The sequence below is a fragment of the Castor canadensis genome, chromosome 16 (assembly GCF_047511655.1).
Source record: "Castor canadensis chromosome 16, mCasCan1.hap1v2, whole genome shotgun sequence".
Lineage (NCBI taxonomy): Eukaryota > Metazoa > Chordata > Mammalia > Rodentia > Castoridae > Castor > Castor canadensis.
In genome coordinates this window covers 56,887,351-56,908,796 of record NC_133401.1, presented here as the reverse complement: position 1 = coordinate 56,908,796, position 21,446 = coordinate 56,887,351, and the positions used below count along the sequence as shown (strand labels likewise).

The 21,446-nt window shown below is 39.4% G+C and overlaps 1 long non-coding RNA gene across 1 annotated transcript in view; it reads left to right on the top strand.

The window, feature by feature from the left end:
• The window catches only part of LOC141417839 (uncharacterized), a 63,430-nt gene that overhangs the window by 1,158 nt on the left and 40,826 nt on the right, over positions 1 to 21,446 (top strand). The window contains exon 2 of the long non-coding RNA XR_012442454.1: positions 5,782 to 5,845. This is a non-coding gene — a long non-coding RNA (uncharacterized lncRNA). The remainder of the gene's footprint in view (positions 1 to 5,781; positions 5,846 to 21,446) is intronic.

Genomic DNA, 21,446 nt, shown 5'->3' with positions numbered 1-21,446 from the left:
TTAACTAATTTCATACATGAGACAGCCATCTTAGGAACTGGCCTACAAGAGAAAAATTTCAGCCTAACATGTTGGGGGCTGGGGCTGTAGCTCAGTGATAGAGTGCTTGCCTAGAGCTGGTGAGGCCCTGGGTTCAATCTACAGCAAACAACACACACACATACAACATGTTCATTATGGGATTATTTATAATAAAAAATTTTAAAAAGCAGTCTAAAAATCCCAAAAGGGAAGTGGTTAAGTAAACAGCTAACATCTTCAGAATGAGATATGCAGCCAGCATTTAAGGTAGTTTCAACATCATGTGTGTGTATATAAAATTCACCATTAATTCTTCAACAAAGAGTTGAGGAGGCCAGGCTCCACGTCTGTAACCCTAGCTACTCGGCAGGCAGAGATCAGGAGGATCACAGTTTAAAGCCACCTGGGGCAAAAAATTAGAGAGACTCTATATTGAAAAAACCCATCACAAAAAACAGCTGGTGGAGTGGGTTAAAGTGTAGGCCCTGAGTTCAAACCCCTGAACCTCAAAAAAAAAGTTGAAAAATGTTATGTTAAGTAAAAAAACGTAGAATATAAAATAGTACATGGGATATGATATGTCTACATTATTTTTTTTTTAAACTTCGTAAGAAATACACCACAGCACTAATAGTGATTATTTCTGGGTAGCAGAAATATGGTTGATATTTTTCTCCTTGTGTTCTACCTTTGAATTTTCCCTAATAAGCATTTTTGTTTTTTTGCTTTTACAGTAGAAAAAAATAGAATAAAAAGTAATGGAAAAAAGATACAATTTAATAGCAGTCCTCCAGAGTTCATGTAGTCAAAAGTAAATTATTAAGAGCATTGTGTATACCCATTGTGGGGTTGGTTACAGGAAGAGAAAACAATCCTGGCCCTAAAAGAATACTTTCTGGCTGGGGAGTTCAGATACATACACAGAAAATAGTTGGGTATCTCTACAGGGCACTGTGTGATGTTGGTTCCAATGTAGACTGGTATGGCTGAGGGCTCTGTTTTTCCCAACACAGACCTTGTACTTAGATAATTTTCAAAAAGAGCATTGCATTTAGCATGAGGCTATTTCTGTACCTAGCTTCTTTAGTAACAGTTCCTCTGGCCGAGGGGAGACAGAACCTTTCCCTTAGGTGCTCTAGTTCAGCCCTCAGGGTAGTGACTACTCTTGATTATCTGCTGTTCCTGTGTTGTTTAGAGTTCTCTTTCCTTTTTACTAGACAAGCCCTTATCACTATAGTCCCTGTTATAATTAACACAACTTTTATTAGTATTTCAAATTACTGTGTGATTTCTTTTTTTCTGATTAGATCCGTACTGAAACCCCCAGCCTCTATGTATTTACAAGTGTATGTGTGTGTTTCATGCTTGTAATCATCTTTTGGTACATTTTTTAGTCCTTCTTCAATGAATGAGTCATCACAACCTTTGTCTATGTTGTGTAGCTCTCACAGTTGCTGTTTTGAATGAATTCACAATATTCTAAGTGCTGTAGCGTGTACACTGTGGTGCTTTGTTGTCAAAACCGGTTTCAGATCTGAGCTCCACCTCTTGTTGTATTAGCAAATCATTTCACTTCTTTTTTTTTTTTTTTTTCAGTACTGGGGTTTGAACTCAGGGCCTACAACTTGAGCCATTTTTTGTGATGGGTTTTTTTGAGATAGGGTCTGGCGAACTATTTTGTCCTGGCTGGCTTTGAATTGCGATCCTCCTTAATCTCTGCCTCCTGAGTAGCTAGGATTACAAGTGTGAGCCACTGGTGCCCAGCCATTCCACTTCCTAAGACTGATGAAATGGGTGGTGACAAATCATTGCTTAATATAATGCCTGGAACATCATCAATGGGTAATAAATGTTAGCTGGTATTAGTTAGTTAGTTAGTTTACTTGTTTTTGCCCCCAGTAGTTGGGTATCTTTTTTTTTTCTTCCTGGTGTTCTGTATAAATGTTTTTGAACACAAAAAATTTCCCATTATTTAAGGTTATTACGTTAGCAGGAAGTTAGAAGTGGAATTATGGTAAAAGGTTTTCCATGGTCTCTTGCCCAGGCTCACTGACCCTCTCTTTCCTGGCTATCCTGCTCCACTCATCACTCTTTCCATCTAATTAGGCTTAAAGAATGAGGGTTGGACCACTCTGCCAAGTGGTCACAGTCCTCCAGTGCTTTCCCCTCCCTCTGTTCTCTTCTTTTCCCTTTTTTGGGGAATGTGGCAGGTGGCTCTGGGAGTGATTTGAAATGATTGCCCTTCTTTGGGGATAGGTGTCCTGGAATTGTAATGGACAGGTGCTGATTATAGTCTCTGACTGGCTGCATTGGTCAGTTTCTCCAACAATTGTGTCCAGTGGAACTGAGAGGGAATGCTGACAGTGATTGAAGCAGAATGATGGATCTGGCTCCTGCACTCCCCAGGGTCTGCTAGTTGAGCTTGACCTTGAATTCTGCAAGATACTCAGAGATAGATTGCTTTTTCTGAGACTGGAAGCTCTGTAAGTAGCGGGAACTGTCTGTATGGTTCATCGTAAAGCCTCTCGTGCCCAAGTACTTGGTTAATATTTGTTGAATAAGTGAGTAGATGGATGAGAGATGAAGAGACAGTGGAGCACAGTGGTTGGGAGCACTGACTCTAGATCTAATGAGCCTGTGCTGAGATTCTGGATCTGCCACTGGTTAACCTGGGAACCTTGGGAAAATTATACAGCCTAACGATGTCTCAATTTTCTCATCTGTAAAATTTAAGATTGTTGTGAATATTATCTGAGTTAGCAGATGTAAGCCACTTATAAAAGTGTCTGGCACATATTAGATGCCCAGTAAACATTAGTTATTATTATTATTGTCTAAATTAGTTATCAGGTTTAGCAAATAACAGAAAACCCAAAAATAGATTTTCTCCTGCCTTCAAGAATTTTAGAGGTGATCAGATAGCTTTTCTCATCAGACAGAGACCAAGACTTCTCTTTGTTGCTCTGCCGTGTGGGGCTTCCATCCCCAAGGATCCCTCATTGACCAAGAAATGGATTTCCATTTCTTTGGGGAATTTAGTCAAAAGGAAGGAGGAAGAGGAGAAGGAAACCTCATCCTTGTTCTTTAAGAACACTTCTCACAGCCATGGGTGGACCTTCCACTTACATCTCTTTGGCCAGCATTTGGCCATACCTAACAGCAAGAGGGGCTGGAAATGTTGTCTTCCTGGTGCCTGTGTGCTTAGGTAAAAATGGATTGTGAGTTGGGTAGAAGGGTAGAATGTGTATTTGGGATCTCTGCCACATTTCTTTTCAGAATTTTTCCAATTTCCTTAAATTCTGTGTGTTGCTAATTTGGGTTCCTTTTCTCTGGTGAATTCTCAGTAATACAGGCTGCAAAGCTCTGCAGTTTTTGATCAGCCTCAGAATTTGCCTTTTGTTAAATTCCTTCCTTCCTTCCTTCCTTCCTTCCTTCCTTCCTTCCTTCCTTCCTTCTTTCCTTCCTTCCTTCCTTCCTTCCTTCCTTCCCTCCTTCCCTCCTTCCCTCCCTCCCTCCTTCCTTCCTTCCTTCCTTCCTTTCTTTTCTCTGTCTCTCTCTTTTTTTTTGGGCAGTACTGGGGTTTGAACTCAGGGCTTCCCACTTGCTAGGCAAGTGTTCTACCACTTGAGGTATACTTCGGTCCTTTTTTTCTCTGGTTATTTTGCAGATAGGGTCTCATTTTTTGCCCAGGCTGGCCTGGACCACAATGCTATTTTATACTGTCCTAGTAGCTGAGATGACAAGCGTGTGCCACCATGCTCAGGTTTTTTCTGTTGAGATGTGTGTCTCACAAACTTTTTTGCCCAAGTTGGCCTGGAACTGTGATCCTCAAGCTCTTCTGTAGTTGGAATAACAGGTATGTGCCATTGCACCCAGCTATTGGTTGAGATAAGGGTCTCAAGAACTTTTTGCTTGGGCTGGCTTCAAACCTCAATCTGCCGGATCTCAGCCTCCCAAATAGCTAGAATTACAGGTATGAACCACCAGCACCTGGCTCATTTATGAAATTTCTGAATGTTGATAATGTTCTTTGCAGCTCCAGTAGAGTGTGTATCATTCAAGTCTTCCAAGTAAAGATTTCCAATTCCTATAGTTAGACCTAGTTCTGTAGCAATCACCAAGGAACTTTCCTCCTCCTCCTTCTCCTCCTCCCTTCCTTTTTTCTTCTTCTTCATTGGTACTGGGGTTTGAACTCAGGGTCTCATGCTTGCTAAGGCAGGGCTATACACTTGAGCTATGCCTCTAGCCCTTAACCACAGGACTTTCAAAAAAATTTATAAATTTCTAGGCCCTACGTAAGACCTACTAAGCAAAATCTTGGTGGGAAGAGCATGGGGCTCAGAAATCTTCATTTTAAAACATACTAATTTTGTCTACATTTAAAATAAGTCATCTCAGATGATTTTTTTGGTTTTTTTGGATGTGCTGGGGTTTGAACTCACGGAGAGGGGTGGTGAGGATAGGAGGGTGTCCAGGATGGATACCTGAATGCCAGTACCCAGCCTTGGAGTAGAACAAGTGGAACCAGCAAAAAGAACCACCTACTTCTGCTAAATGCAATGTCTGTAACTCCTTATTGGTCTGTTGTCAATCAGTATCTGAAAATTGTTGGGCCCAACAACAGATTTGAGAGTTAAATAGAATGGCAATATAGGACGAAAATGTCGGTCTCTTAAGTCAGGGAGTAACTCTGTAACTTCAGAATGGAAATGTGAATAAATATTCATATAATGCAAAAATATTCAGATAATGCAAAAATGGGAGTATCTGTGATCCTTGTCCTGCTTTGTGTCAGGTTTTTGAAATGGTCAAAAGAATCTGATTTGTTACATTAGTAAGTTTAGGTCATTAATATCCAATAGTTGCTTTAGTGCTTAGAAACATTTTCATTTTTCAATTTATAAGTCTGTCCTGTTGGGCATTTAAAATATTTGAGAAAAATCAGGCACATTAAATTTGTAACTATAGTTTGAAATGTCTAAGGAAATTTGATTAATTAGGGCAGTAAGTCTATTAAATGTTTAAGGAGGATTAAATCTATTAAACTTAACAGTAATCAAAGAACAGGTGAATGCTATTATTCTTATCTTTGTATGAAAAGTTACTAGATTTAAAATGAATTGGCAAGATTAGTAAGTTGAACTTAAAGCCTTTAAGGAAAGTTAGGTTTTAAAATGTATAGCCTTAATTCATAACTGTTTCATTCCTTTACATGCCTAAATCTACCCAGGATATATAGTGTTCAAAGGCTGGGAACTCTGATCTTACTGTTCTAGTGGAGACTTTGAGCTCCAGAGAGCAACACTCACCTCCTTGCCTGGGATGCTCCAGGGTGCCACAGATCAGAATGCTCAAGTTGAGATCACCTCTTAACACCAGAGTTCATGCTTCATAAGCTGAGCTGCTGTGCACCCCTCAGTCTCCACACTGTCACCACACTCAGAACAGCCCATCACAGAGGGCGCTTCTTCCTTCAGTAGACATCTAGAATTTGTTCCTTTTGCCTTATTTCCCATGGACAGCAGTATAGCCCAGGCCACTGTCATTTTTGCCTGAGGCACATAGGCCTCTGAGTTGGTCACTAGACCACTTTAACCAGCCAGTGTCTACAAAAGCAGACCATGCTACCCTCCTTATAGCTCTCACCAGCTTCCCCGTGCATCTTGTGTTCCCTGCCATCAACACCTTGCTCGCCACACTGCAGCTCTGTCATTCTTCAAATAAGCTACACTTCTCTTACTTCAGTCTTTGCCTTTGCAGACCCCTCTGCCTGGAATGCTGTTCCACCTGTTCCTTGCTGCCCCCGCCAAACCGGCTGAATCCTGTAGGTTATGTATGTATGTATATATGTATTTATTTATTTACTTACTTATCAGACCTATTACCAATAGTTCTTGATTTAAATGTCACCTCCCCTGACCCTGTGATTAAAAGGAGTTAGCCTCCCCTCACATTCTTTACTGCTGTTAGTGTATTTCTTATTACCATTTGTCACAATATGCAGTTATTCTTCTGTTGGTTTTGTTATCTTACAGCTGTCTCTCCTGTTAGAATGTAAGCTCCACAAAGGCAGAAACTGTCCTGTTGCTGTAGTTCCGCCTCACAGAACCCTAATCTTCAGTTCTGGTGGCTAACAGAGAAGGGACACAGTAAACAGTTGTTTCAATAAATTTATTAAATATACCCAACTGTAGCATGATATGCATTAAGTAAGAAAAGGTACAAAGCAGCTTATGGCATGTCTCCCTCCTTCCCTCCCTCCACCTTCCTTTCTACCCTTCTCCTTCCCTCCCTTGGTCCTTCTTTCCTGTCTTCCTTCCCTCCATCAGTCCTTCCTCCCTTTCTTCCCTCCCTCCCTCTCTCCTGCTAAAGATTAAACCCAGGGCCTTGTGCACTTGGCAAGTGCACACTGACCTACGTCCTCATCCCTTATTTATGTTTCTTAAATATTTTACATACACATATACACACACACCCAAGGATATTTTTTTTCTGGCACTGGGGTTTGAACTTAGAGCCTTGCGCTTGCTGGGATTTGTTTTTTCCAGCACTGGGGCTTGAATTCAGGGCTGTGCACTTGTGAGGCAGGCACGCTACCATTTGAGCCCACCTCCAGTGCACACACATTAAGGATACACAAGCAATTGTGGCTGCCATTAGGGTAGGGACTATAAGTCAAGTGCTGTGTTTGGAAGTGTCCCCCAAAGTCTCATGTGTGGAAAGCTTGATTGCCAGCCTGTGGCCTATTGGGAAGTGATGAATCTTTAGGAGGTGAGGCTCAGTGGGAGGAAGTTAGGTCATTGGGGGTGTGTCCTTGAGAGGGATATTGGGACCTCAGCCCCATCTTGTTTCTCTTTGCTTCTCAGTGGCTATGAAGTGAGCAGTTTCTCCTCACGTGCTCCTGCTATGATGTACTGTGTTTCCATAGGATTGAAGCAACAAGTGCCCAGCAACCATGCACTGAACTCTGAAACCATGAGCCAACATAAACCTTCCTCTTTAAAAGGTGGTTTTATCAGGTTTTTTTGTCACAGTAATAGAAAGCTGAGTAGCACAAAGATAGGAAGAATCTTAATTTTATAATTTTTTTTGTCAGTGCTGGGGACTGAGCTCAGGACCTTGCACATGCTAGGCAAGCACTCTGCCACTGAGCTACATCCATAAGCCCTTTTTTGTATTTTTAAGACAGGGTCTCGCTATGTAGTTCAGGCTAGCCACCATCTCCAGATTCTCCTGCCTCAACACCTGAGGGCTTGGATTACATGCCCAGCAGTATTGTACTGTTATTTTTAAAAGGCACTGAAATGACAGGAGAGTAGGAAGAATCTCAGAATAAGGGTAGTAATTTAAATGAAATGCTCTTAGCTTTATGAAACCCCCCACAATGTTGTCCTATTTTCCCCATTCCACTGAGGACCTTGAAGGCTTCTATGATTCTGGCACTTGACAGGCATTGTAGCTACCAGCAAGTATGGATATGAGCAAGGGCTCTGGACTCAGAAAGCACTTGGTTTGAATCCCAGTTCTCCTGCTTACTAGCTGGAGGGTCATTAGCAACTTATTTAAACTCCATGAGCCCCAGTTCCTTCATCTGTAGCATGGGATGACAGCACTTCTCTAATAGGACTATTGTGAGGATCAAGTGTGCTAATGTAAACCACTTAGCAAAAAGCCTTGACATGTAAGTGCCCAGTAAGTGCTGGTTATCATTTCAAACACCATAGGTTGATATCCCTAAATTTTCATTGTACCCTCATTTCAGATTTCTCTCTCTCTTGCTAAATCTGGCCTTGAACAAGCTACCTTCCCCAGGTTGGCCTTGAACTCATGATCCTCCTGTCTCGGCCTCCCCAGTGCTGGAATTACAGGCATACACCACCACACCCAGTTTGTTCTTATTTTTTCGTGGTACTGGGGTTTGAACTCAGGGCCTCATGCTTGCTAGGTGGGTGCTGTACCACTTGAGCCATTCCTCCAGCCTCACTTGTCCTCATTTTATACAGTTGTGTGAATGGGAAAGTCAAAATATTAATAGTAGTGATAAGAAGTATGAATGTATCTGTCAGGCAAGTGAAAAGACAGTTCATAGAGTGAGAGAAAATGTTTGCAAGTTATGTATCTAATAAGGGACGTGTACTCAATACAGAAGCGCGGTGACTGAAGGTGGGGCTCTGTCCTGGTATCCATCATAAGTTGAAAATATTATAAGTTGAAAATGCATCCAATACACCTAGCCTACTGAAAACTGCACATTGTGAACTACTGGTTGTTCATCCTAGTGACCGAGTGGCTGACTGAGTGGAGGCTTACTTCTCCTCCCCAACAGGGAGAATCTGTACTGCATATTAATAGCCTGGGAAAAGACCAAAATTCAAAATTCAAAGTATGATTTCTAATGATTGCATATTTGTTTCACAACATCCTGAAGTAGAAAAGTCATAGTGTAACCCTGGTAAGTGAGGGACCATCTTTCCTTAAAGAATTCTTGCTAGTACCAGTGCTGATGCCTGTAACCCTGGCTACCTGGGAGGCTGATATTGGAGGATCGCAGTTCAAAGCCAGCCTGGGCAAATAGTTTGCGAGACCCCCATCTCCAAAATAACCAGAGCAAAATGGACTGGAGGAATGGTCCAGGAAGTAGAGTTCCTGCTTTGTAAGCACAAAGCCCTAAGTTCAAACCCCAGTCCTTCCCCACTCCAAAAAAAAAAAATTTTAATAACAGGAGACAACTCAAAGGGTTTGAATAGACATTTCTCCATAGCAGATAAACAAATGGCAAATAAACCTATGGAAAGATGCTCAACACCTAATCATCACGAAAATGCAAATCAAAATCATATAAGATACTACTTCACACCTGCTAGGATGGTGATAGCCAATATGACAGACAGTAACAAGTGTTGATGAGGATGTGGAGATACTGAAAACCACATACATTGCTGGTAGGAATGCAAAATGGAGAAGCCACTTTGTTTTTTTGAGACAGGGTCTTGTTGTCTACCCCAGGGCTGGCCTTCAACTGTGATTTTTCCCTCTCAGCCTTTGGACCACTGGAATTACAGGCGTGGCCACCACATCCACCTGGTGAGGTCACTTTGAAAAACAGTTTAGCAGTTCTTCAAAATGTTAACCATGTACTTACTACCCTGCAATTTTGCTCTTAGGTGTCTACCAAAGAGAAATGAAACCATCTATACACACACTTTTACATGAATTTAAATTTAATTTTATTATTATTCATAATAGCTAAAAGGTAGAAATAACCCTAATGTCTATTAACTGATGTATGAATATATTCAGATCATGGGATATTAGTTGCCAATAAAAAGGAATGAAATACTAATACTTGCTGCAGTGTGGAAAACCTTGGCTATATTATGCTAAATGATACCAGCCAGTCATCTTGTGTGATTATATAAAATGTCCAGGAAAGGCAGAGCAATAGAGACAGAAAGTAAATTAGTGTCACCAGGACTGAAGGAATATAAGGGCTGGAGGGAGGATGACTATTATGGGTACAGTATGCTTTTTAGGGAACAAAAATGTGAGCTGGTGGCTCATGTCTATAATCCTAGCTAACTAGGGCATGGAATGAGGTATTTTAAGCCCTAAAAGACAATTGCACACCTATATTACTGTACCAAGCAAAGTCATAATTCATAATTGAAGGAGAAATAAAAACCTTCCAGCCATGATAAACAAAAAATAAAGCAATTTATGACCACCAAATCAGCACTGCAGAAGATACTCAAAGGAATCTTACATACAGAAGAGCAAGATAAATTTAACCATGAAAATATGGGGAAAATAAACATAAGTAAATGAAGACTAGAAAAGAATCAAACACTACAGAAACAACAAATGGCAAGAATCACTACATACCTTCCAAATATTAACACTGAATGTTAATATTCTCAATTCTCTAATCAAAAGACATAAGATAGTTTGGATCAAAAAGCAAACCCTGACCACTTGTTGCCTACAAGAAATGCATCTCACTGCAAAAATAAGTATTGGTTTAGGGTGAAAGGGTGGAAAACAATCTTCCAAGTAAATGGATCCTGAAAGCAGGCAAAAGTAGCTATGCCCATATCTGTAAAGTAGACTTGAAGCCAAAATTAGAAGGGACAAAGAAGGTCACTTCATATTAAAGAGAACAATCAATAAAGAGAAAATAACAATTATTAACATATATTCATAAAATGTCAGTGCATTCAACTTCATTAAATAAACACCACCGGACTTAAAAGCACAGATAGACCCCCAACACAATAAAAATGGAAGACTTCACTACCCCACCATTACCAGTAGATAGGTTATCTGGGAAAAAAACCAACAAAGAAATCTTAGAATTAAACAACACCATAGTTCAAATGGTCTTAACAGACATTTACAGAGTATTTCATCCAGCAGCTGCACAATATACATTCTTCTCAGCAGCCCATGGAACTTTCTCCAAAATAGATCTTAGCTTAGACACAAAGAAAATCTTAGCAAATATGAGAAAATTGAAATAACTCCTGTATCCTATTAGACCATAATGGAATGAAACTAGAACTTAACAGTGAAAGAAATTACAGAATTTTTTTTATTATTCATATGTGCATACAATGCTTGGGTCATTTCTCCCCCCTACAGAAATTATTGAAACACTTGGAGAGTGAATAACACACTGTTGAATGACCAGTGGATTGTTGAATAAATAAGGGAGGAAATTAAAAAAGTTTCTAGAATTTAATGAAAATGAAAGCATACCTACCAGAATCTTAGCAAATGGAAAGAAATAATAAAGATTAGGACAGAAATTAATGAAATAGAGATGAAAAAATATACAAAGAATCAATGAAACAAAGTTGGTTCTTTGAAAAGATAAATAAGATTGATAAACCCATAGCCAATATGACTAAAAGAAGGGAAGTGACCTAAATTATTAAAATAAGAGATGAAAAGGGGATATTACAACAAATGTCAATGAAATCCAGAGGATCATGAAGGAATACTTTGAAAACCTATATCCAAAATACTGGAAAATCTAGAAGAAATGAATAAATTTAAAAAAATTATTAGAATATAATAGTTGTACATTACAACATTTACATATGTGCTTACATTGTATCTTGATTAGATTCATCCCCTCCCTCTTTTGCCTTTATTTCCCCTCCCTGACTTCTTAGAACAATTTTAACAGGTATCATTGTTCTATTTTCGTGCATGGATACAAAATGCATACACCATATTTGCTCTTTTTCACCATTTGCTTTTGTCTTCCCCCCTCCCACTAGTCCCCACCACTGGAAAGGACCTATTTTACTTTCCTGTCCTTCATTTTCTTTAAGTATATATTGATTGTTGAAGTGGAATTTGCCTTGATATTTCAGACCGGTATATATGGTGCTTTAATGAGATTAGCCTTCTCTATTGCTTCTGTTTCTCTATATCCCTGCTTTCCAATTGTTCAGAGCTTATAGTGCATTGTATTATATTATCTTCATACACAGGTGCAATATGTGTTTCAATATTTAACTCTCTAACATTCTCTTTCCCTCTCCTACCTCCCTATAGTCCCCTCAGACAGACCCATCTTCTCTCTCTCTCTCTCTCTCTCTCTCTCTATATATATATATATATATACACACACATATATATATATACACATATATACATCTATAGATATATACATATATAAGATCATATATGTATTTATGTGTATATTTATCTTTTAGGTCTAGCTTTTACAGATAAGGAGAACATACAACCTTATTAGACCTTGTGAGCCTCGCTTATGTTGCTTAAGATGATGTTCTCCAGTTCCATCCTTTTACCTTCAAACAACTTAATTCTTCTTTATGGCTGAATATTTCATTGTGTGTGTGTATGTATGTATGTATGTGCATCCCATTTTCTTAATCCATTCATCAGTTGTGGGACATCTAGTTGTTTCCAAAGCTTGCTATTATGAATAGTGCTGCAATAAACATGGGTGTGTATCCTGGCTTACATTCCTTTGGGTATATGCCCAGCCATGGTATTGCTGGATCATATGGTAGTTCTATTTTTAGTTTATTTATTTATTTATTTTGGCAGTACTGGGGTTTGAACTCAGAGCCTCATGCTTCCTAGGCAGGTGTTCTACCATTTGAGTGACTCTACCAGCCCTGTTTTATGTTGGGTATTTTCTAGATAGGGTCTGGAGAACTATTTGCCTAGGCTAGCTTTAACCCTCAATGCTCCTGAGTATTTAGGATTACAGGCGTGAGCCACTTGCACCTGGTTTATTTTTAGTTTTTTGAGAAACCTCCATACTGCTTTCCAAAGTGGTTGTACTAATTTATATTCTCATCAACAGTACAGAAGTATTCCTTTTCCCCCACATCCTTGCTAGAATTTGTTGTTTGTGTTATTTATGATAGCCTTCCTGACTGGGGTGAGGTGGAATCTCAATGTAGTTTTGATTTGCATTTCCTTTATGAAGGATGTTGAGCATTTCTTCACATGTTTATTGGCCATTAGTACTTCTTTTGAGAATTGTCTGTTCAGTTCATTGCTCATTTACTTAATGGGTTGGTTCCTTGTGGAGTTAGTTTTTTGAGCTCCCTGTGTATTCTGGTTATTACTCCCTTATCAGATGACAAAGGTTTTCTCCCATTCTGTGGGCAGTCTCTTGAGTCAAGTGACTGTTTTCCTTTGCTATGCAGAAGCTTTTTAGTTTGATGCAGTCCCATTGCCAATTCTTTCTCTTAATTAGGATCTATTGGAGTTCTATACATAAGATACCTATCCCTATTTTTTTTCCTGCAATAATTTCACAGTTTCAGATCTTACATTAAGATTTTTTGTTTTGATTAGATCAAGGGCAAACACAACAAGGGGATTGGACTATGAGCACATGATAAAAGCGAGAGCACACAAGGGAGGGGTGAGGATAGGTAAGACACCTAAAAAACTAGCTAGCATTTGTTGCCCTTAATGCAGAGAAACTAAAGCAGATACCTTAAAGCAACTGAGGCCAATAGGAAAAGGAGACCAGGAACTAGAGAAAAGGTTAGATTAAAAAGAATTAACCTAGAAGGTAACACCCACGCACAGGAAATCAATGTGAGTCAATGCCCTGTATAGCTATCCTTATCTCAACCAGCAAAACCCCTTGTTCCTTCCTATTATTGCTTATACTCTCTCTACAACAAAATTAGAGATAAGGGCAAAATAGTTTCTGCTGGGTATTGAGGGGGGGAGCGGGAGGGGGTGGAGTGGGTGGTAAGGGAGGGGGTGGGGGCAGGGGGGAGAAATAAACCAAGCCTTGTATGCACATATGAATAATAAAAGAAAAATGAAAAAAAAAAAAAAAGAAATGCTGTTGATTTTCTTGTATTGATTTTGTATCCTGCTACTTTGCTGAATGTGTTTATAAGATGTAAGAGACTTTTAGTAGAGTGTTTAGGGTACCATCTGCAGTCGGGATAATTTGACTTCTTGCTTCTCTATTTGAATCCCTTTTATCTTTCTCTTGTCTTATTACTCTGACTAGGTATTCCAGCACTATCTTGTTCCTGAGTTTAGAGGAAATGGTTTCAGTTTTTCATATTTACTATGATGTTGGCTATAGGTTTGTCATATATAGCATTTACCATGTTGAGGAATGTGTCTTCTATTCCTAGTTTCTTCAGAGCTTTTATCAGGAAAGAATGTTGAATTTTGTCCAAGGCTTTTTCTGCATCTGTTGAGATGATGATGTGGTTTTTATCATTGATTCTGGTTGTATGTCGTATTATGTTTATTGATGTGTGTATGTTGTAACATCTTTGCATTCCTGGAATAAGACCTACGTGATCATGGTGTATGATCTTTTTAATTGTTGTTGGAGTCTGTTAGAAAGTATTTTATTGACAATTTTTGTGTCCATGTTCATGAGGGATATTGACCTATAACTTTCTTTTTTGGTTCATCTTTACCTGGTTTGGGTATTAAGGTAATACTAGCTTCATTGAATAAGTGAGGTAGTATTCTTACCTTTTATATTTTATTGAATAGTTTGAGGAGTATTGGTGTTAGTTCTTCTTTAAATTTCTGGTAGAATTCAGCAGTGAATCCATCAGGACCTGGGCTTTGCTTTGTTGAGAAATTCTTTATAACTGTCTCAATCTCATTGCTTGTTATAGATCTGTTTCAGTTGTTAATGTCCTCTTGGTTCAATTTTAGTAGGTCATATGTGTCAAGAAATTTACCTATTTCTTTATCATTTTCCAGTTTGCTAGAATACAGGTTTTAAAAATATTCCTGTAGAGTCTGTTGTAATATCCCTTTTTTCATCTCTGATTTTATTAATTCAAGTCTTCTCCTTTCTTCTTTTGGTTAATTTGGCTAAAAGGTTGTTGGTCTTGTTTATTTTTTCAAAGACCCAACTTTTTGTTTCATTTTATTATTCATTTGGTCTCCAATTCATTGATTTATTCCCTGAGTTTTATAATTTTTTTTGACAGTACTGGGATTTAAACTCAGGGCCTCATGCCTGCTAGGCAGGAGCTCCCACTTGAGCCACTCCACCAGCCCTTGTCTGCTACTTTTTGGATTGGCTTATTTTTGTTTTTCTAAGGGTTTGAGGTACATCATCAAATTATTTATTTGAGACCTCTCTAATATTCTGATGTGGGTGCTTCTGGCTATAAACTTACCTTTTATAACTGCCTCTGCTGTGTCTTATGGCTTCTCATAAGTTGTGTCCTCATTTTCATTTGAATCTAGGAATTCCTTAATTTCTTTCCTAATGTCTTCAGGGACCCATTGATCGTTCAATAGTGTGTTGTTCAAGCACCATGAATGTGAATGGCTTTTGTGGCTTTCCTTGTCATTGATTTATAATAATTTTATTTAATTATGGTCTGTTAGGATACAGGGGATCATTTCAAAATTTTTTGTATTTGTTGTGGTTTGCTTTTATGACCTAGGATGTGATCTATTTTGGAGAAAGTTCCATGGACTGTTTAGAAAAATGTGTAATCTGCTGTCATAGGATGGGATACTCTATAAGTATCTGTTACGTCCATTTTGTCCACAGTATTATTCAGTTTTAAGAAGCCAGTATTATACTCATTCCAAAACTGGACAAGGACATAACAAAAAAAGAGAATTATAGACCAATCTCTTTGTGAACATAGATGTAAAAATTTTCAATAAAATTCTTGCAAATCAAATTCGACAACACATTAAAAAGGTCATACACCATGATCAAATTGGTTTCATTCCAGAGATGAAAGGATGGTTCAACATACATAAACCAGTAAATGCAATACAGCATATAAACAGAATCAAGGACAAAAATCACATGGTCATCTCATCTGATGCAAAAAAAGCCTTGGACAAAATTCAAAATCCTTTCATGATTAAAACTTCTGAAGAAACTAGGAATTGAAGGAATGCACCTCAACACAATAAAGGCTATATATGACAAACCCATAGCCAACATCATAGTAAGTGGAGAAAAACTGAAACCATTTCCTCTAAAATCAGGAACAAGACAAGGGTATCCATTCTTCCCATTCTTATTCAAAATAGTACTGGAATTCCTAATCAGAGTAATAAGGCAAGAGAAAGAAATAAAAGGGGTTCAAATAGGGAAGGAAGAAGTCAAATTTTCCCAATTAGCAGATGATATGATTCTATACTTAGAAGACCCCAAAGATTCCCCTAAATAACGTATAGATCTGATAAACACTTTAAAAAACATAGCAGAATATAAGATCAGCATACAAAAATCAATAGCTTCTCTATATACCAACAATGAATGGGCTGAGAAAGAAATAAGGAAAACAAACCCATTCACATAGCCTCAAAAAAGTACCTAGGTCTAAACTTAACCAAGGAGATAAAAGACCTCTACTTTGACAACTTTAAAACCTTGAAGAAAGAAATTGAAGAAGATAGCAGAAGATGGAAAGACCTCCCATGTTCATAGATTGGCAGAATTAATATTGTAAAAATAGCTATACTATGGAAAACAATTCCCAGATTCAATGCAATGCCCATCAAAATCCCAATGTCATTATTCCATGAAATAGAAAAATCAATCCTAAAATTCATATGGAAGAATAAAAGACTATGAATATCAAAAGCAATCCTGAGCAAAAAGAGCAACATTGGAGGTATCACAATACCAGACTTCAAATTACACTGTAGAAGAATAACAAAACAGCATGGCATTAGCACAAAAACAGACATGAAGACCTGTGGAACAAAATAGAAGACCCAGAAATAAAGCTACACCAGTAGAGCCATCTGATATTTGGCAAAAGGAGCCAAAAACATACTCTGGAGAAAAGACAGTCTCTTCAACAAATGGTGCTGGGAAAACTGACGATCTACATGCAGAAGACTGGATTCTCACCTCTCACCCTGTGCAAAAATAAACTCTATGTGGATCAAAGATCTTAATGTAAGACCCGAAACTTGAAACGACTACAGAAAAATAACAGGGAAAACTCTGGAAGTTATAGGGATAGGTAATTATTTTCTGAGTTGGACTCCAATTGCCCAGGAAATAAGAGCAAGAGTTGACAAATAGGACTGCATCAAACTAAAAAGTTTCTGCACATCAAAGCAGTTACCAGAATCAAAAAACAAGTCACAGAATGGGAGAAAAATCTATGCCAACTATTCAACAGATAAGAGATTAATATTCAGAATATATAAAGAGCTAAAAAATTAAACAGCAGAACAAATAATCCAATGATAAATGGACAATGAATTGAATAGACTGTTCTTAAAAGGAGAAATATATTTGGCTTATTAATACATGAAGCAATGTTCAACATCCTTAGTCATAATGGAAATGTAAATCAAAACTACACTAAGAGGGCTAGTGAAATGGCTCAAATGGTACAGTGTCTGCCTAGCAAGCATGAGGCCCTGAGTTCAAACCCCAGTACTGCCAAAAAACACAACAAAAAAACTACAGTCCATTTCACCCCAGTCAGATTGGCTATCACCAAGAAAATAAACAACAAATGCTGGTGAGGATATCAGAAAAAGGAATCCTCATATTCTGTTGGTGGGAATGTAAACTAGTGCAACTACTATGGAAATCAGTATGGAGGCTCCTCAAAAAACTAAAAATATACTTATTTTATGACTCGCCATACCACTCTCAGGCATAGATCCCAAGTTTTATTATAAAGACCCAGAGCACAGCTACAAGCTCTAAGGTTACCAGCAGGGCAGCAGCAATCAAGTTCTCCTTTTACTCTTTTGTTCTATCACTAGGACGTGGAGGTCCTGACCATCTCTTTTGCACCTCTGTTATTCCCAAGGTCTGGTCTAGAGTGAGGACCACAGACTTTGAGAACTACCATGGTTAAAAATGTGTTTGTTGACTAAATGACCAAGTCCTGAAATTGTAACTATGAAGAAACCATAGCAGGACTTTTTCCCAGAACCTGGACAAATCCAGAATTCAGTCCAGTGCTTCCAGGCCAACTGACAGGTGAAGGAATAGTGGGCAGGGGAGCTTAGAGCTCAGCTCTGGAAAAGGCAGCCCTTTCCTGGCCTCCAGACAGCATCTGGCAGAAGGTCAGACACTCCTTCCTTTCCAAGTAACCCACAAACAAAGACTGTAGAGTTGCTAAGAAACCTGCCTTTCTGAGGGCTCACTGCATTTTTTTGTTTCTGTGGCATGTGTGAGTGTGAGTGCATCAAGGGCTGTCAAGGGTTGTTACCCTGACAGTCCTGAATGAAATCATACTTGAAGGGGATAACTGCAGGCTGCACTGCAGCGCCATCATGAACTTAGATGTCCCCAGCTGGCAGCCCTAGCATTCAGGGCAAACAGAAGAGCAGCCTGCCTGGGGCCTGAGGTTGGTAGGAAGAAAACCTCTGGTGCTGACTGTCGGACCCATTGGCAGCAGAAGGCCCAAAGCCCTGAGTTGGGGCACACTAGCAACAGAACCAGGAGGGGTCCCACCCCTGCTGAGTTTGGAAAATAGATCTTATCAAGGCCAGGCAAGATGTATGGAGCAGTAAGATCCGGGATCAGGGGACACTGATCTGATTTGCTTGCCTGTTCTCATGCAGAGAATCCAAGGTTGGGGAAGGGGAAGGAACTTTCTCAAGGGCACATGGCCTGTGACAAATGCTGCCTGGGACAAGGGCAGAGTCCTGGAGAGGAGGAAGAAGGCCTGAAATTACGACTCATCCATTTGTCAATTCACAGACACTCGTGGAGCTCCTAAGTCCCCATCCTAACCAAATGCAGAACGAGCTCTCAGAGTGTGTTTTTCGGGAGCACCAACAGTGGCATCAGAGCCCCAGTCTGCACCCACCGGGCTGGGCTTCAGACACCTTGGGAGGAGAAGGCATCATCATGGATGGATAATGGAATCTGCCACTGTCTTCCCTCCTGCTCAGGGAGGACCAGCCTTACTCCCTGGGGTCAGTGGCTTTGAGGAGGCTCCAGAGACCCCGCTACCTGGCCTCACTTGTCACTCTGTGGACCCTGGCTGCCTACCATGTGCTCAGTACCAGGAGCCAGGCACTTCCCACTTGTAGAGGTCAGCCCAGTTTAAAACCCTCTGGTGGTTCATATGCCTCTTAAAATAAAGGGTAGAGACTAATGGTGCAAGGCCCTCTAAAGCCTGACTTCTGCTTACTCTTCCTGCTCTCCTCTTTCCCTCCATCCTGCTCATGTCTCATTGGCCTCCTTTGTACTGTCCTGCTGCCTCTGCCTTTGGAATAACCTCCCTCTCCCACTTTTTTTTTTTTACCCCCTGTGATATATATATTTATTTATTTTCGGTGGGACTGGGATTTGAACTCAGGGCTTTGCACTGGCAAAGCAAGCACTCTACTGCTTGAGCCACACCTCCAGTCTATTTTGCTGTGGTTATTTTGGAGATGGAGACTCTCAAAACTATTTGCCCCAGCTGATTTTGAACGCTGATCCTCCCGATCCCAGCCTCCCAAGTAGTTAGAATTACAAGTGTGAGCTACTGTGCCCAGCTGAGTTTAATCTTTTCAAGGAAACAAAAAACTTAGAAGAAAATGTAGATGAAAATCTATCTTATTTCAAACAGCTGGGCACTTGGAGGTAGAGGCAGAGGCTCATGAGCTTCAGGCCAGCCTGGACTATATAGCAAGGTCTGCTTCAAAAAACAAAAATTAGGGCTGGTAGAGTGGCTCAAGCAGTAAGACTGCCTGCCTAGCGAGCATGCAGCCCTGAGTTCAAACTCCAGTGCCACCAAAAACAAAACAAAAACAAAAACCCCAAACCAACAAAACAAAAGCAAATGATTTTTCAAACAAAAAACAAAAGAAGTTACAGAAGAAATGTCTATATATTTGGACTCATAAAATTTGTGTCCAAATAATTTTAGTTAAAACTGCAAATAATAGGATCTTTTCAACATCTGCATGTAATGAAATGTTCTTGGTGTTGATGAAAAAGCATATATAGCTTTAAAAAAATGTTTTAAGGGTATGATGAGACAGTCAGTAAATTAGCCTCTAGCATTCGCCTTTTTACCTGATAGGGACTAGAGTCTCATTCCACCAGCTTCCCCGGAACTACATTGGCTTCTTCAGCTCTGAGTCATGCTTTCAGAAAAAAAAACAGATAAAATTCACCATTTTAATTTAGTGGGTTTAGTATATTAGCTAAGTTATGTAACTATCTCTCTTCCTAACACTTCCATCACTCCCCAAAGAAGCCCTGTACCTGTTAGGAGCACCCTTCCTCCCCACCCTCTGCTGCTGACAGTCAGCCACTTACTTTTCTCTGTGGATTTGTCTACTTAGGCCATTTTGTTTCTTTTTACTTTTTTTTTTTTTTTGGTGGTATGGGGTTTGAACTCAGGGCCTCACGCTTGCTAGGCTGGCACTCTACCACTGAGCCACTCACCAGCCCACTTGGACTATTTCACATAAATAGAACCATAGTGTGTGGCTTTTGTGTCTGGCTTCTTCCAGATAGCATGATGTGGTCAAGCTTTACCCATATTGTAGCAGGCAGAGGTACTTCATGCATTTTTATGGCTGAATATTTCATTGTGTGGAGATATGCCATATATTTTTGTATTTCCCTATTGTCTAATGTTGAGACCTTTTCATGCACTATTTGTATATCTTTGAAGAAGTTGAAATTTTTGCTGATATTTTAATTGCCTTATTTGTCTTCACCATTGTATAGCAAGAGTTCTTTATATACACTGGATGCCAGGCCCTTGTTAAATATATGACTGGAACACATTTTCTCCCTCTGTGAATTGTCTATTCACTTTCTTTCACAGACCAATTCCTGATTTCATTTTCTATTTTTTCTAATCTCTTCCAATGATTTCTGCTCTGATCTTTATTATTGCTTTCCTTCTTTTGCTTTGGGTTTAGATTGCTCTTTTTCTGTTTTCTTTTTTACTTCCCTTCATTCTTTCCTCCCTTCCTCCCTCCCTTCCTTCATTCCATAGTCTACCCTGGCCTAAAACTCATGATCTTCCTGCCTCAGCCTCTCTAGTGCTAGGATTATAGGTTACACCACTGTTCCCAGTTTTTTTCTACTTTCTAAAGGTGGAAGTTTGAGTTAATGATGTAATCTTTCTTCTTTTTGTTGTATTTTTAATTAAAAAAATTTTTTTTGGTGGGACTGGGGTTTGAAATCAGGGCTTTGCACTTACAAAGCAGGTGCTCTACCACTTGAGCCACACTCCCAGCCCATTTTGGAGATGGAGTCTGGAGAAGTATTTACCCAGGCTGGCCTTGGACTGTGATCCTCCGGATCTCAGCCTTCCAAGTAGCTAGGATCACAGGCATAATTACTGGCACCCGGATTTTCTTCTTTTTTAAAGTGGACATTTGCAGCTATGCATCTCCCTCTGAGCATGGCTTCTGTTGTGTCCTATAAATCTTGTTTTATTTTCATCCACATTATCATAGCTAGTTCAGCCTTTAGTTACGTTTTGTATGGTGCATTTTTTCCACTTAACTTTGATATGTGTTGGAATCTAATGTAAGTCATCTCTAGATAGCTATAGCTGAATCAATTAAAATCTATTCTGCCAACCTATCCCTTTTATATGGAAAGCTTAACCCATTTACATGTAATGTAATTACTTGGCAAGATTTACTTCTGCCATTTTTCCGTGTGTGTGTGTGTGTGTGTGCATGTGTACATGAGTGGTACTGGGGATGGAGCCTGAGGTTTCACTCATGCTAGGCAAATGCTCTATTGTTGAGCTCCAGCCCTTGCTATGACATTCTTTATGTTTATCAATTCCTCCTTGTTCTCTTTTGTGTCAGATACTTCCTAGTGTACCATTTTGATTTCTCTTCTCTTTTTAATTATAGATTTTTTTTGAGTTATTTTCTTAGTCACTGCCCTGGGGATTATAATTAACATCTTAGTTAAAAACCTTTTAGTTTGGGGGCTGGACATATCCCTATAATTCCAG